We start from the raw sequence: 6,000 nt of genomic DNA on the forward strand, positions 1-6,000 counted from the left end.
ACAGCTTGTAAAATTCCAGAAAATTATGTCATGGCTTTAGAAGGTTCTGATAGGCTAATTGACATAATTTGAGTCAATTGGAGGTGTACCTGTGGATGTATTTCAAGGCCTACCTTCAAACTCAGTGCCTATTTGCTTGACATCATGGGAAAATCTAAAGAAATCAGCCAAGACCTCAGAAAAAACATTGTAGACCTCCAAAAGTCTGGTTCATCCTTGGGAGCACTTTCCAAATGCCTGAAGGTACCATGTTCATCTGTATAAACAACAGTACGCAAGTATAAACACCATGGAACCACACAGTCGTCATACCGCTCAGGAAGGAGACGTGTTCTGTCTCCTAGAGATGCGAAAAGTGCAAATCAATCCCGGAACAACAGCAAAGGACCTTGTGAAGATGCTGGAAGAAACGGGTACAAAGTATCTATATCCACAGTAAAACGAGTCCTATATCGACATAACCTGAAAGGTCGTTCAGCAAGGAAGAAGCCACTGCTCCAAAACCGCCATAAAAAAAGCCAGACTACGGTTTGCAACTGCACATGGGGACAAAGATCGTACTTTTTGAAGAAATGTCCTCTGGTCTGATGAAACAAAAATAGAAACTGATTATTCATAATGACCATCGTTATGTTTGGAGGAACAAGGGGGAGGCTTGCAAGCCGAAGAACACCATCCCAACCGTGAAGCACAGGGGTGGCAGCATCATGTTGTGGGGGTGCTTTGCTGCAGGAGGATCTGGTGCACTTCACAAAATAGATAGCATCATGCGGGAGGAAAATTATGTGGATATATTGAAGCAACATCTCAAGACATCAGTCACGAAGTTAAAACCTGGTTGCAAATGGGTATTCCCAATGGACACTGACCCCAAGCATACTTCCAAAGTCATTGCAAAATGGCTTAAGGACAACAAAGTCAAGGTATTGGAGTGGCCATCACAAAGCCCTGACCTCAATCCTATAGAAAACTTGTGGGCAGAACTGAAAAAGCATGTGCGAGCAAGGAGGCCTACAAACCTGACTCAGTTACACCATCTCTATCAGGAGGAATGGCCAGGGTCCAGCGGGAGGCAGGATGGCAGGTTAGATTATAGGAATGAGCCCATTCCAGGACTGAGCAGAATCCAGGACGAATAACCGGTTAGCTGGGCCCACCCGCCTTGCGGACCAGGCCTTCAAAAACCCAGACTAGTGTTGCTGCTGGACAGGAGGTAAGGAGGATGGTCTCTGGGTCAAACGGAGTAGCAGTGGAGCTATGCAAGTGAGAGAGGGCGTCAGGCTTTCATTCTTGGATCCAGGGCGGTAGGAGATGGTGAAATTGAAACGAGTGAACAACAGAGCCAAAAGAACCTGCCTTGAGTGCAGAGATATTCCAGATTCTTATGGTCGGTCCACACTAGGAATGGATGTTCCGCCCCTTCTAGCCAGTGTCTTCCTCCAGGGCCATCTTAACCGCAATAAGTTCCCGGTTACCAATGCCATAGTTCCTCTCATCGATTAAGATGATGGGAAAGGAATAGCGCAGGGATGCAGCTTTTGGTCATGGGCAGAACGCTGGGACAGGATGGCCCCACTCCAACGTCCGAGGCGTCGAGCTCCACCACATACTGACGGGACTGGTCCTAATGGATTAAGATGGGACTGTAGTGAACCGATGCTTGAGATCCACTTGAACGGAAACCTTGGGTGGTGGGTGCAGAGAGGGGGGAAGCCAGGGTGCTGTAGCCCCGGATGAAGCAGCGGTAGAAATGAGCAAATCCCAGGAAACGTTGCAGCTGCACTCTGGATGTGGGTTGGGGCCACTCCAATACCACTCTCACCTTGTCCGGATCCATCTGAATGTTCTTGGCAGCGATGACGTATCCCAGAAAGGAGGTAGTGGAGCGATGAAATTCACACTTCTCCATGTTGACAAACAACTGGTTCTCCAGGAAGCGCTGGACGACTTGTCGGACGTGGAGAACATGCTCCTGAACGAACGGGAAAAGACAAGGGTGTCGTCAAGGTAGACAAGCATGAACCGGTTCAACGTGTCGTGGAGCACATCATTGACCAGAGCCTGAAACACTGTTTAATAACATGCTTAGGGAATGTGATTTTGGGAAAGAGATCTTCTTAATGGGAGATTTTCACATTAATTATGAAGACAAGTCTTGTAGGAAAACCCTCAAACGGATCACTAATACCTTTGACCTTTCACAGCTAGTTAGCTAGGGCCAACCAGGGTGACTTGTTGCTCTAAAACACAGATTGATTTGGTGTTCAGTAATAAACCAGAGAGAGTGACTAAATAATTCAATATGGTTACTGATTATCTGATCATAATCTGACACTTATAGCCTAAGAGCAGGTTTAACCTCTCTACTGTTAGAAAGCCAGATCAACTAAGAATACCTAAGAGTGAATTATTTTGAAAAAGCAATTAAGGGAATTAACTGGAATGATCTCTTGTCCTATACAGACGTGGAAGCTGATAGTCAAGTTTTTCTATCCACAATCCAGACTGCAGTAAATGGTTTCCTAAAGAAAATTAAATCCAAACCTGGCCAAAAGAGCACTCTTCCTTGGCTAAATGGAGAAATCTGGAAGTTGATGAAAGAATGAGATTATGCTCTAAAAATAGCCCTAAGATCCAAATTGGAGCATGACAGACATAGGTTTACCATGTTGAGAAATGAGGTGATGAAAGAAATCAGACAGGCCAAGGCAAACTTTTTTATTAACATAATTGGTGAAGCAAAGGGAAATTCTAAATTGATTTGGGAGTATCTAAAACAGTTAACAGGGAAAGACCCTAGTAACACTGCAAAAAGACTAGAAATCATGGTGAATAACAATCTAACACAAGATGCAGTCGAAATAGCAATAGCCTTCAATTCCTACTTTATTGACTCTGTCAGGGTACTGACACAGAACCCCTCCACTGGTTTATTGGGCTCAGTGCTAGTGAATGACGCTCAACCTGTCTTCATCATAAGGGAGGTTTCTGAGTCAACGGTGAACAAGGTGATTAGCTCACTAAAGAACTCTAAAGCCAAAGATGTGTTTGGGCTGGACTCTACCTTTCTTAAAAACTACAAAGAGTCACTCATTGGCCCCATTACTAAGGTCACCAACACATCTATTGGTCTCAGGGTGTTTCCAAGGATATGGAAGTCGGCCATAATAACCGCCATCTTTAAATCGGGGTGACCCTGCTGACGTGAGTAACTACAGGCCCATTAGTATACTACCTGTGGTGTCAAAGGTTGTTGAAAAGTGTGTAGCAGAACAACTGATTGCTCAACTCAACAACAGCCCCTTCACATTATACTCCATGCAGTTTGGCTTCAGAGCGAAACACTCCACAGAAACGCCCAACTGCTTTCTTCTGGAAGATGTGAAGTCCAAGATGGACAAAGGAGGCGTTGTTGTCATCACAAAATTGTCCAAGTTCAACTTTTCCCCCGATGCCTTGAGATGGATGAAATCATACCTCAGTGTGTCAGAGTGAGCAATGAGCTGTCGCCCACTCTTAGCTATGATGTGGGCGTGCCCCAAGGGTCAATACTGGGGCCCCTCCTGTTCAGCCTGTACATTAATGATCTGCCTTCTGTCTGTACTGGGTCTAAAGTACAAATGTATGCAGATGATACAGTGATATGTGTGCATGCAAAGAGCAAACAACAACCTGCACAAGAACTCACTACTGTAATGGTCCAGGTTACAAAGGGGCTCAGTGACTCGTGTTTGCATCTCAATGTGAAAAAAACTGTTTGCATGTTCTTCACAAAGAGGGATACAGATGCTACTGAACCAGATGTTTATGTGTCAGGCGAGAAGCTCCAGGTGGTATCTGATTTTAAGTACCTTGGCATCATACTTGATTCCAACCTCTCTTTTAAAAAGCATGTGAAAAAGGTCATTCAGATAACCAAATTCAACCTACCGGTAGCTAATTTCTGATTTAAACAAAATTGTTTGACTCCAGAGGTAGCAAAACTGTACTTCAAATATATGATACTCCCCCACTTAACATACTCCTTGACTAGTTGGGCCCAAGCTTGCTGTACAACATTAAAACCTATTCACTCTGTCTACAAACAGGCTCTCAAAGTGCTTGATAGGAAGCCCAATAGCCATCATCACTGTTACATCCTCAGAAAGCATGAGCTCCTGAGTTGGGATAATCTTGTGCAATACACAGACGCATGTCTTGTATTCAAGATCCTAAATGGCCTGGCTCCCCCTCCACTCAGTATTTTTGTGAAACAGAAAACCCAACATATGGCAGCAAATCCACAAGGTCTGCCATGAGAGGTGACTGTATAGTTCCCTTAAAGAAAGGCACCTTTAGTAAATCCGCTTTCTCTGTGAGAGCTTCCCATGTCTGGAATACACTGCCATCAGACACAGATAACTGCACCACATATCACACTTTCACAAAATGTATGATTACATGGCTAAAGGTCAATCAGATTTGTGATCATAATCCCTAGCTGTGTGTTGTCGCTTTCCATGTTGTCTGTTGTCTGTAGCTTGTGAGGTGTGGAAACACTTTGTTGCTTTAATTAATTTTGTCTTGCTGCTTTTTGTTCTATGTTGCTATGTCTGTATGCTACATCTTGCTTGTCCTATGTTGCTCTGTCGGTATGCTATGTCTTGCTTGTCCTATGTTGCTCTGCGTGTGCTCACTGCTCAATGATGGTCTATATTGTAATTGTTTTTAATAACCTGCCCAGGGACTGCGGTTGAAAATTAGCCGGCTGGCTAAAAAACTGCCACTTTTACTGAAACGTTGATTAATGTGCACTGTCCCTGTAAAAAAAAAAAAAACTCTAACTCAAACTGCAGGAGCGTTGGTCAGTCCGAATAGCATAACCAGATACTCGTAGAGCTCACTAGCTGTGTTAAAGGCTGTCGTCCATTCGTCTCCCTCCCGTATCCGAACCAGATGGTAGGCATTCCGAAGGTCCAACTGGAGACGCTGGAAAGCCAAGGCGAGGAGTGGCAGCGCGTAACTGTTCTTTACCGTGATGTCATTAAGGCCCCAGTAGTTGATACACACACGGGGCCGACAGGGGAAGAAGAAGGACGAATGAACCCTTCCCCCAGAGAATCCTCAATGTACCCTTCCATGGTCTTGGTCTCTGGACCAGACAGGGCGGTGTAGTGCCAGGGAGGAGGTCAATGGCGCAGTCACAGGGTCGATGTGGAGGACGAGATGTGGCGCGGGCCTTGTTGAAAACCTCCCGGAGATCCTGATACTCCGCGGGAACGGCGGAGAGATCTGAGGCTTTACCCAAGATCTTCTCTCCTCCTGTATGATGCAAAAATGAATTTCCTAATGGATACAATGAAGTCACCATCCTATGAGTCATCAGAAGCAGTCATAATGAAGATTCTATAATTACAGGCTCTGTAATTAATGTGTCTCAAAAATAATTTGTCTGAGACAGAAATAGTTTGAAATTAGCTTCCGATGTAGTGTGTATAAAACATATTGCAGCTAATGAGGCAAACACAAATAGATAGGAAAGTTAATTAACTGCCATTGAATACCATTTAATTGATTTACTTTGAGGATCAATCACATTGAAGTAGTTATTACATTAGTATTTGAATAATGAACAACATTATGTTGTCACTATCAACATTCTGTAATTACAATGGTTGGTAGGCCTAGATACTAATACAAATGGATTAATTGACATGGCTAATCAATCTTTCACAGTGCACAGATGTAGTGTACACCAAGCTGCCTCACACTACAAACAAGAGATAGGCTCTATGGGCCATTCTGGCTCGGACAAGGCTTCCTTACTTTTACATGGCTAACCATAAAGAATAAATAAATAATAATATAAGAATGGTCCCAGCTACCTAAGGCTGGGGCGGTAATCTTGTCCTATCAATTGTCACTATAATCTTCAACTTGTGTCTGCCAGCATGACCACATAGTGGCTGTTCAGTGGTGCACATTAACAAAGCTTTGCCTATTAGAAATATATGCACTAAG

Source organism: Oncorhynchus kisutch, linkage group LG18 (assembly GCF_002021735.2).
Source record: "Oncorhynchus kisutch isolate 150728-3 linkage group LG18, Okis_V2, whole genome shotgun sequence".
NCBI classification, from domain to species: Eukaryota; Metazoa; Chordata; class Actinopteri; order Salmoniformes; family Salmonidae; genus Oncorhynchus; species Oncorhynchus kisutch.